The sequence below is a fragment of the Notamacropus eugenii genome, chromosome 5 (genome assembly GCF_028372415.1).
Source record: "Notamacropus eugenii isolate mMacEug1 chromosome 5, mMacEug1.pri_v2, whole genome shotgun sequence".
NCBI lineage: Eukaryota > Metazoa > Chordata > Mammalia > Diprotodontia > Macropodidae > Notamacropus > Notamacropus eugenii.
This window is the reverse complement of record NC_092876.1, coordinates 25,573,067-25,585,429: the sequence shown is the minus strand read 5'-3', so window position 1 is coordinate 25,585,429 and position 12,363 is coordinate 25,573,067.

Below are 12,363 nucleotides of genomic sequence, written 5' to 3'. Positions count from 1 at the left end.
GACTGTAGCTGATCAGACCAATACGAGCTTGGAATGCTCTACCACAGACTGGGCACAGAAAGTTCATGTGAACATTTGGGGTGCATACTCCAAATTTGAGCATCCCACATTTCCTTTGTGCTATTTCACCTCTGCTTTGCTCATAGAGCACAGCACTCTTTCTGATGTGGTCATGCCATGCTGAGTGGTCCTGTGCCAGTATCTCCCACGATACACAGTCAAATCCAAAATTCTTGAGAGAGTCCTTGTATCGTTTCTTCTGACCACCATGTGATTGTCTGCTCCATGTGAGTTCTCCATAAAATAGTCTTTTTGGCAAGCCTACATTTTGCATTTGAACAATGTGGCCAGCCCATTGGAGTTGTGCTCTCTGAAGCACAGTTTGAATTCTTGGCAGTTCAGTTCAAGCAAGGACCTCAGGGTCTGCTACCTTATCCTGCAAGGTGATCTTCAGAATCTTCCCAAGACAGTTCAAATGGAAGTGATTCAGTTTCCTGGCATGGTGCTGGTAGACTGTCCAGATTTCACAGGCATAAAACAATGAGGTCAGCACGATGGCTCTTTAGACCTTCAGTCTGGTAGTCTGATACCTCTTCTCTCCCAAACTTTTCTTCGGAGCCTCTCAAACACTGAGCTAGCTCTGGCAATGCATGTGTCAACCTCATTGTCAATGTGTACATCCCTGGAAAGTGTATGACCTAAGCATTCAAAACTTCTCCACTTGTTGTAACTGATGGTTACATGTGGGGTGGTGGCTGAGGGAGCACCTATGTTTTCTTGGTGTTGAGTATTAGGCCAAAATTAGCAGAGAATTGATCCAAACTTTGTTGTACCTCAGCTTCAGAGGCTACAATGAGTGCACAGTCATCTGCAAACAGAAAGCCATGCACCACTTTGGCCTTGGATTGTAGCCTTTTCAAATTGAAGAACATACCATCAGTATGGTAGTTGACCTTGATACCATGTACATGGTCAGTGAAAGCATTTGTCTCCTCAGGGGTGAGCTGTGATCATATAGTGGTTAGTACTCTGTGTTGTGGCTGCAGCAACCTTAGTTCGAATCCAAGTCACAGCAAGAGGAGTTCTAGCTCTTATCCAGGTAACCATGTGACAAATGGAAAGTCTAAGAGACACAATTTCTGGGTAATTAACAACCATTTTATTAATTATGGCTAACAAATAAAATTAATAACATGTGGTCAGTGACTGTACCTCATAAACCAAAGACCCCTCATGGAGGCTGCTTGAATGTTTAAATGCTTTTGGAAAAGAGAGTGTCCCTGAGGATTGCCATCAACTTTAATTGGTTAACAATCAATGAGAGGGTGGACAAATTAAGGAGGAAATGGACAAAAATTCTTGATCTCCTCCTGCAAAGAACATAACCTAGTGATGAGATTCAGCTGCCTCCAGCAATCTGGACAAAAGAATATATCTCTACCCAGACTGCTCTGTCTGGTTTTCCCCTCATAAGCTAAATTCTACTGAAAGGTCCCAAGAACAGGGGCTTATTTCCTAAGGGCAAGGCCTCAGCTAGACTGGATTCTGTCTGTAAGTTTCATAGTTGAGTGGGGTCTCACCCAAAATCAAAAGGCAAGCACCCCAAAGATCTGGACAATGGTATCCATCAGCAACGTCCTTCAGCAGCTGACTGAATAACCTACAGAGGATGGTTTCTGAAGAAGGAAATCAAAAGAGAAAACCTTAATTTTGATTCAATAATTGGCTATTAATATAAGAGAGAAATAATTACATCTCTGACCACTTTGTGTCTAAGGAAAGGCCCGTGGACCAGCCAGAGATGTCAGGGGAAACAACCCCTGAATGATTCAGCTTCGGAGAATAACATGTAAAATGGTGGGAGTTAGTTCAACGCAAAGCTTTATTAGTTGATTGCAAGCAATGGGGAAGAGGGAAAAGGAAGACAGGAAAAGCAAACCCTGCATACATCTCAGGCGTACACACTGGCATAGATTATAACTTATGGACAGCACTGTGGTGGCAAGCACAGAGACACGGGTCCATTCAGCAGGAAGGGGGTGCTCCAAAGTGCTCTTCTGAGAACGCAACTCTTAGATGCTGGTTATGGGTGACCCCTCTAGAGCTGGCTGATTTGTATGTCCTGATCCAGGGAACAGGACAAAATATTATTTTGGGGGGGGGTTGTTATCAAGGAGCAAAAAAGGCTGGCAGCAGACAAAATATGATATGGGAGACAAAACTGTACTCCCCAAAAATGTTGTTGACAATATTTTTCCATGAGTGTGTTCTATAAGCCTATGGCTCTCCTTAAGGGGAAGCTGTCATGGTGGTCAAAAACCATCAGGCCTAATCTTAGAAAATGACAAACAGCTCCAGTGTCTCTGCCAAGAGAGCACCAATAGGGCCACAGAGTTGGACATGACTGAAAAACGATTGACTCATCTTATAACAATATATAAGTTACAACTCTCTCTCTCTCTCTCTCTCTCTCTCTCTCTCTCTCTCTCTCTCTCTCTCTCTCTCTCTCTCTCTCTCTCTTTCTCTCTCTGTCTCTCTCTCTGGTTTACTTTCCATATACTTTCTTATTTTTTAAATTTTTTAAAAATTAATTTATTTGTTTTCAGTTTTCTACAATCTCTTCCATAAATCTTACATGTTCTCCCCCTCCCTCCCCACTCCCTCCCTGAGATGGCATGCAAATCTTATATGGGTTCTACATATACATTCTAACAAAATATACTTTCACCTTAGTCATGTTGCATAGAAGAATTAAAATGAATGGGAGAAACCATGAGAAAAGCCAAACCAAATCAAAATATAACACAATAGAAAATAGTCCACTTCATTCTGAGACCCAGTTCCACAGTTCTTTCTCTGGATGTGGACAGCATTTTGCCTCAAGAGTCCATTGGGAATTTTTTAGGTCCTTGCATTGCTGTGAAGGGCTAAGTCTATCAGAAAAATTCCTCACACACTGTGGTTGTTGCTGTGTACAAAGTTCTCCTGGTTCTGCTCCTTTCACTCAGCATCAGCTCATGTAAGTCCTTTTAGGCCTCCCTGAAAGTCTTTCTGTTCATTTCTTATAGCACAATAGTATTCCATTACATTCATATACCACAACTTGTTCAACCATTCCCCAATTGATGGGCATCCCTTCAATTTCCACTTCTTCTCCACCACAAAGAGAGTTGCTATAAATTACAACCTCTCTTAAGGGGAAACTGTCATGGTGGTCTCATCTTAGAATGGACAGTGTGGAGGCTGAACCAGAATAGGAAGATGCTTGAGTTGTCCAGATGACAGGTGAAGAGATTTCAGTTCCAATGGATTTGGGAGGGTCAATTTTCATCGAGCTGCAGGGATCCTGAACAAGAGATCATTGTCGAGACACCAACGGATGGACAAAGCATTAGAAGAACTGAACCTCATCAAAATGGATAGTTGCTTTTAAAAAAAACAGCAAACTTTTATGTTACAAACATAGTATTCTTAACAGACACCAAAGAAAAGTAGTCACATAAAACATGGAGAAAATCTGCTAACAAAATGCCCAAATTCAGATTATTTGCATTTTTGTTAAATCATGATAGTCACACAATATCCTTTTTCAAATTAATTTTTATTCTATTTTCACTTTCAAATTCTTTTCCTCTCGCTTTCCCCTCCCCTCTTGGTTGAGAAGACAAGAAAAACAAAACTTATTACGAATATGTGTTATTGTTGTTCAGTTGTGTCTGACTCTGTGACCCCTTTTGGGTTTTTCTTGTCAAAGATCTTAGAACTGCTTGCCATTTCCTTCTCCAGCTCATTTTCCAGATGAGGAAACTGAGGTAAGCAGGGTGAAGTGACTTGCTCAGGGTCACACAGCTAAGAAGTGTCTGCATTTGAATTCAGGAAGATGAGTCTTCCTACTTCAGGCCCAGCATTCTACCCATTGCATCACTTAATTGCCGGACAGATTTTATAAATTTACATATATCTACATGTATGTACATATAGTGTATATGTATGTATATATGTACATTTGTGTGCATATGTATATTTGTGTACATATGTATGTATGTGTGTGTGTGAATATATATACATAAACATATATATATTCATACAAGAGAAATTTCCACACTATCCACCATCTCCAGAAAAGGAAGAATAAGGAAAAGAAAAAAATGCTCCAATCCAGGTAACAGTCTTCAAAAATCCCAGTAATAGTGAACACAGAATAAAGATCTATAGTTTGAAAGGGGCCCTTGATGTCAACTGCACCATTTTGTAGGGGAAGTAACTGAGAGACCTGGTTACACAGAGTCAAACCCAAGGCTCAGACACTAAAAGAAATATTCTTTTTCCACTAACTTGGAAATAACAGACCACTTAAGTTACTTAAATTTCTACCCCACCTACTCCTTATTTTTACAAAGAAGTTGTTACTTACCCAATCCACCATTTTATTCAGTGCCTGGATAAACATCCATGGGCTAGATACGTGAAAGGAAATGTGACCCCTGATTGGCTAAGAGAATGTTGAGCACAACATGGATTTATCTCAGTTGGTTGTGGGGGCACCTCAAGAGATGACCTTCATAAAAATGGTAGGAAGAAACTTTTGAGTAGCAGAAATGCTTAAATAGAGGGCTGAACATCCTTTGGAGCCAAGGACCTGCATAGCAGGAGAGTTCTATAATGTTCTTATACTAGGAGTCTACCATACCTGAGGTTGCTGTGGACATAGTGGAGAAATCAATGAGCCTGGAATCAGGAAGATGAAAGTTAAAATCCAGCTTCAGACGCTTACTAGCTGTGTGACCCTGGGCAAGTCACTTAATCCCAGTCTGCTTCAGTTTCTTCAGTTGTAAGAGAGGACAATAATAACAAAGTGTTGTTGTGAGAACCAAACAAGATAACATGAGTAAAATAGTTGGCACACAGGAGGTGCTTATAAATATTGTTACCTTCCCTACTCATACTTCCTGAACTCACTCACAACTATTCCACACTCTGCCACACACAAAGAGGTCCAATTTTCTAGCCTCACCTATTCCACTAATGCCACTATTAAGAGCATTCTCATACAATTTAATAATGGGGGGCAGTGCAGGTGTGAGGTAGACAGAAAGGGAGATTCTGTCTCTTTGTCCACATAGAGTCATTGACCTCCATCAGCCATAGCTCGATCATCACAACCAACAGCCTGGTGTATCCAATGGTGGCACATTATCCATATGGAGGAGCAGACATGAGGAATGGACCAAGGTCAGAAGGCTGAGCTCATGGCATTCAAACCTTGACTTCTTGGGGCAAGGAAGTGGAGCAAGGGATGCATGTGTTTTACCTTGGGCCAGAAGCAGAAAAATGTAAAAGATTAGGACTTTGGGAAGTAAGAGCGAAAGAACAGAAGCAGAGAGAGAAGGGGGCCATAGAGCCCAAGAAGGGGCAGGAGACAGAGGCCAGGAGGAAGGGAGGGAAGCTATCTGACTGCTCTCCCTCTGTCCCACCCAGGGAACTCAAAGGCAGGGGATTTCAATTCCCCAAATCTGTGAGCTGGAATCAAGTCAGGGGCCATTCTCCTCTCCCCCATCTCCTAATGCCTTGGAAGTTTGGAGGTTTGGGCACTGGCATGCCCAGCTAAGAAGTGGCATCAATAAGACCCTACAAATCTCTCAGTCCAGCCAGAAATCAACCAAACACAAGGCCTTAGTTAAAGCCCAGGGGTCCCCTAGTACCATTGATATTTTCCTTAAAGGAATGAGTCTCCACCTCTTAGCAGGAAGATTTAGGGACATGCATCCTCCCTTTGTGGCCACAAGGTGACAGCAAGGACAGGTGCGATGTTCAATGCCCCCCAAACACCTACTTTATTTAAGTCAAAGTCAGGACCCTTGGAATAAAACACAGACAAAAAACTTGTACTCAGGGGACGCACATTCCACTGGAGATAAATGTAGAAAAAATACAAAGCCAATTGCAGAGGGACAGAGCATTGTAGGAAGAGGAGGAGGCCATTAAGGGGAGACATTAAGGAAATTTGAAAAGACCTCCTGTAGGAGGGAGCACCTGGGCTGAGTCTCCAATGGATTCAGGTGTTCCAAGAGGCAGAAGTGAGAGAAGAGGGCACGTCAGGCAAGGTTCACAGCTTGTGCGTAGTGACAGAGGCAGGAGATGAAAAGCCACATGCAGGGGGCAGAAGCAGGACAGTTTAATTGAAACAAAGAGTGGGGAATGGGGGCTGTAATGTGAATTTCACCAGGAAAAGGAGGTTGAAACCATATTGTGAAAGACTTTCCAGGCCAAGCAGATGTGCTTGTATATCATCTTAGAGGCAAGCAGGAACCCATTCTTGAGAAGGAAGTGAAATGGGCAGACCTGTGTTCTAGGAAAATCAAGCAGACAGGATGGATTAATGAGAAGAGAGGCTGGAGGTGAGGATGGCAATTGGGTGGCAGAGGTGGTGAGAGAAGGGAAGGGAAGGTGCAAGAGATGGGATTGTGGTAGAAATGGGAAAACTAGGCAGCAGATTAGGGCAGCTGGGTGGTGCAGTGGATAGAGTGCTGGAGTCAGGAAGACCTGCGTTCAAGTCTGGCCTCAGACACTTACCAGCTGTGTGACCCTAGGCAAATTTCTTCACCCTGTTTGCCTCAGGTTCTCCATCTGTAAAATGAGCTGGAGAAGGAAATGGCCAACTACTCTATTATCTTTGTCAAGAAAAACTCCAAATCGGGTCAGAAAGAATAAGACACGACAGCAGCTTTTCTGATGTGGGCACACCATACATACTGAACAGTCCTGTGCCAGTGTCTCCCGTGTCACACAATGAAATCCAAAGTTCTAAAGAGAGACCTTGAGAGTGTCCTTGTATCACTTCTTCTGTGAATGCTTGCCCTGTGTGAGTTCTCCACAAAACGGTCTGTTTGGCAAGCATATGTTTGGAATTTGAAGAATGTTTCCAGTCCATTGGAGTTGCACTCTTTGAAGCATTGTTTGAATACTTGGCAGTTGAGTTCAAGGAAGGACCTCAGTGTCTGGTACCTTATCCTGCCAGGTGATCCTCAGAACCTTCCTAAGAAAGTTCAAATGGAAGTGATTCATTTTCTTGGCATGGCGCTTGTAGTCTGTCCATGTTTCACAGGCATCAGTTTGGTAGTCAGTTTAATACCTCTTCTCTCCTATATTTTCCTTTGGGGCCTCCCAAACACTGAGGTAGCTCAGGAAATGCATGCATCAACCTCATTATCAATGTGTACATCCCTGGAAAGTACATTACCAAGATAAGTGAACTTATCCACAACATTCATAACTTCATTTACTCTAACCAATGGTTCCATGTATGGATGGTGTGGTGGTGGCTGATGGAGCACCTATGTTTTCTCAGAGTTAATTGTTAGGTCAAAATTGGTACAGACAGCAGAGAATCAATCCATACTTTGTTGCATCTCAACTTCAAAGGCTACATTGAGTTCACAATCATCTGGAAACAGAAAATCATGCACCAACTCCCTTCACTTTGGTCTTGACTTGTAGGCTTTTCAAGGTGAAGAATTTACTATAAGTATGGTAGCTGAACTTGATGCTGTGTTCGTCCTCACTGAAGGCATTTGACAGCATGGCTGAAAACATCATGCTGAAAAGCACAGGAGCAAGCACACAGCCCTGTTTCACTCCATTGGTGACTGGGAAGGCACAAGAGCATTGTCCACTATTGAGAACCTAGGCAAACATGCCGTCATGACACTGACATATGATGCTGATGCACTTCTCCAGGCAACCAAATTTTGACATAATTTTCCATAAGCCCTCACGACTCACTTCTCCTGGAGTTGTTGAGCAGCAAACACTATATCAACTGTTGCTCTGCCCTTTCTTAAGTCACACTGGCTCTCAGGTAGATGACCATCTTCAAGGTGAAGGATCAGCCTATTGAGGAGGACTCTAGCAATAATCTTGCCAGCAATGACTAAGACAGAGACTCCCCCTCTGATTGTCACAGGACAATCTGTTCCTTGTTTCTTTACAGAGATGACCAATGGGGGCATCCTTGAATTTCTGGGGGATAACCTCCTCTTGCCATATAACCTGGAATATTTCAGTCAGCTTAAGTATGATCAATGGTCCCTCCACCTGGTAAATCTCAGCAGGAATAGAATCAGCACCAGGAGCTTTGCCACACTAAAGGAACCTAATGGCCATCAAAACCTCTTCTTCAGTTAGAAGTTCAGCCAAGGAGGAATTGATTTCAAACTGAGAAAATGTCAGTGACTTTAGCATTGATGGATAATGGTCTGTTGAGAACACTATAGAAGTGTTAAGCCTATCTCTATAAACTCATGTCCTGATTACTGATCAATGTGGTTCCATCGGCACTGAGTACTTGTGATGCACCATACGTCTTTGGCCCATACATAGCCTTCAGAGTATCATAAAAGCACTTTGGATGAGCATAAAATTGAATATTATCTGCCTTCTTACTGATCCAGGAATCCTGCATCTCTCTAAGCTTTTCTTGTATTTTACTTTTGATGGAGGTAAGTGCTACCATCTTAGAGATGGATGAACTATCCTGTTGGCAAACCCTGTGGAGTTCTTGTTTTTCATTTAGCAGCTTCTGAATTTCCCCATCATCTTCCTCAAACCAATCTTGTTGAGTATTCTGACCCACAGAAGAAAATGCAGTGCTGTACACCAAATCTCTGAAAGCTGCCCACTCCTTTTCTGCTCCACTGTTGCCAACTGTGTGTCGGCTCAACATTCCCCTCCAAGTTAACAACAAACTCTTCCCTCTCAGAGAAGATCTCCAATCTGTGGACATTAATTCTTCTGGTAGTCATTCTGCTTTGGGGACACCTCTTGTGTTGAATGGGAATATTTAGCTTGGAGAGGATAAGGCTATGATCAGTCCAGCGCTCTGCACCACACATTGCCTTTGTCACTCTCACATCCTCCCTATCTTTTCTCCTTACAATCACATAGTATATTAGATGCCAATGTTTGCTGTGAGCATACATCCACAAAGTTTTATTGAGTTTAGGTAAATGGAAGACAGTGTCAGTAATGAGAAGGTCATGAGATACACAAAGCTTATGTGGTAAGTGACCACTGCTGTTGGTATGTCCAACTCCATTCCTCCCTAGGACTCCCTGCCAAGTCTAGTAGTCTGAGCTTACTCTAACATGAAATTCACCCAGAATTACAAGGTTGTGGTCTTTCTGCACATGGATGATAAGGTCTTCATAAAACTTTTCTTTGACCTCACCAGGGTTCATGATGGTGGAATCATAGCCACTGATGATGGTGGCATAACATTTTCCTGCAAGTGGAAATCACATTGTCATGAGCCTGCTGTTCACTCCTTTTGGCAGGCTTACAAGCTTATTGACTAGATTAGTTTTGATTGCAAAGCCTACACCAATTTCACAGCCCTCCCCTTCACTGTGGCCACTGCAGAAAAAGTTGTATCCACCTCCAACTTTGGTAAGCTGGCCTGCATTTGCCAGTCTTGTTTCACTCAGGGCTGGTACTTGGATGTGATAATTGTTGAGTTCTCTTGATTTTGTGTTGTCTATAAATGTGCACACATTCCGTGATGGTGAGGGAAATTGTCTTTGCAGACATTTTTATGCACTTTTTTTCTGTTTCAACCACAGGGTGGGATTACCATCTGCCATGGTAATCAGGGAGGGGTTGGGGAAGCAGACAATTTTTAGGGCACCTTTTCTACCTGTACTTCACAGCAGGAGATAAGTAGTGCAGTCATAAAAGGTGACTCAGACACCCAGGGGGCTGCTGAATCCCACTGCTCCTTCAATTCAGTGAGAAAACAATCCTATGGTCTGGGCCTCCTGTGCACAGGATTGTGAGTACAGCTCCCAGTATATCAGAACCTGCTGCTTCAATACTTGCCTGTCACCACAGGAGATGGGTGTAATGGTAAAAGGTTATGGGGTGATGTGTTTGGATTTTTGTGTAAATTGTATTTAAGTGAGGCAGAGATGCATGAAGTCAAAGTCATCAGTCTCATTCTCTCCTTGTTAGCCCTTCCACTGGTGGCCTTAAAATGCAAGAGTGAGCAGTGTGGGATCAGTCATCTCTGGCAGTTAAGAGCCACTTATGGAACAAAAAACCCAGCTCTTGAGAAGAAAGCTCTCTTTCCCTCTTCCTTTGTAACTCTTTCAAAATGCAGTAGAGGAGGGAAAGGGTTTTTCTCTCTTCTCCCCCATCATTGACAGTGGTAAAGCAACTTGTCCAGTAGAAGATGTTGAGTCCAATGGAGAGGAGAACCAGAGAGGCCAACAGAGATGCTCTGTTTTGGAGGGAGTTTTGTGAGGAGACCACAAAAAGAGAAAAGACATTGAAACTCTTTGGTTCCTGATGCATGAGTGGTCTTGGCCATCTGTGTTCCCTACTAATGTGCTTCTCTCCTTGTGAACTCTGTGTATACTCTAGTCACTTATAGTGCACATATTTAGCAAGAAGTTCAAACCAAATTACTACCAGTTTTTCTATATATTCCCCTTCCAGTGTAATTTAGTTATTATAGCTTGGGCAGGACCTATTGTCGTCCAACTTAACAACCTTCAGAATGCACTGGATTAAAGGTTTTGAGAATGACGAAGAAGGAAGGAAAGAGGGAGGGAATGGAATGAGGAAGGGATGGAGGGAGAAAGGAGGAAGGAAGGAAGAAAGGACATCTAACCAGTAAACCCCCAAAAGTAAGGGAGAGTATGTGCTAGGTTATCCTTAGAAAAGGACCACGTCTCCCATTGCATCCTGGGCCATCTCCAGTCATCCTGATTAATATCTGGTCACTGGACTCAGATGAATGAGGAGGAAAAAGTGAAGCTGGTGACTTTGCACTGCCATCCCTCACTCAAAACAAAGTCAAGTGCAAGGCACATCATTTCTGTGATGCCATGATCTTCTTCGAAAAGGAAGGACGAACACAACAACCACCCAAATTAATGGGGAAAGGCATGCTATGTGTGCATCTACTGTTCTTACTATGTAATTCCAATTAATGTCTTTACTTTGAGTTACTTTAGTCCTTAGGCTTATTCTCAAAGTGAAACACATCTGTGGGGGTTCATAAGTTACGGTTTTAGAAGACCCATGGACTATTCTGAACCTAGGATAACAGCCTCAGATATTTGGTGAGTGCACATTTGAGGATATTGCTCAGAATACACAAATTGCCTAAGCAGAAAAGAGATAATTGAAATATAACACAATCTCAAAAGGAAATGAACAGGACATAAATCAAAAGTTTAAAACTTTTTTGTAGGTCAAAGACTTTTTTGGAAGTCTAATGCAGTCTATGGACCCTTTCTCAGATTAGTTTGTTTTTTTTTTAACATATAAAATAAAATTTTTAGGCTTGTAAAGGAAATCAATTATATTAAAATGCAGTTATCAAAATATTTATGAAAACAAATTCATGCAACCAAGATTAGGAGGAAAGCAGAAAAGTGGGAATTTTTACAACCAATGTCCCCGATAAAGCTCTGGTTTCTAAAACACATAGAGAAGTGAGTCAAATTCACAAGAATACAAGTCGTTCCCCAACTGATAAATGGTCAAAGGATATGAACAGGCAGTTTTCAGAGGAAGAAATTAAAGCTATCTATAGTCTTATGAAAAATGCTCTGAATCACTATTGATCACCAAAATGCAAATTAAAACAACTCTCAGGTACCACATCATACCTATCAGACTGGCTAACATGACAAAACAGTAAAATGATAAATGTTGGAGAGGATACAGGAAAGTCGGAACACTACTGTATTGTAGGTGGAGTTGTGAAACGATCCAACCTTTCTGGAGGGCAATTTGGAACTACACCTGAAAGGCTATAAAAGTATACATACCCTTTAACTCAGAAATACCACTCCTAGGTCTGTATCCCCACAAGATCATAAAAATGGGAAAAGGGCCCACATGTGCAAAAATATTTGTAGGGGTTCTTTTTGTGCTGGCCAAGAACTGGAAATCAAGAGGATACCCATCAACTGGGGAATGGCTGAACAAGTTGTGGTATATGAATGTAATGGACTACTATTGAGCTAGAAAAAATGATGAACAGGCAGACTTCACAAAAACCTAGAAAGATTTTTATGAACTGATGTTCAGTAAAGTTAGCAAAATCTGGAGAACACTGTACACAGTAACAGCCATAGCGTACAATGACTGACTTTGATAGACTTAGTTCTTCTCAGCAATGCAAGGACCTAAAACAATTCCAAGACTAAATGGAAAATGCCATTCACATTCAGAAAAAGAAATATGGTGTTTAAATGCAGACTGAAGCAGACTATTTCCTTTTTTTTTGTTTTGCTCTGTTTTTTCCTTTCTCATGTTTGCTCTCATTTGTTCTAATTCTTTTATACAACATGACTA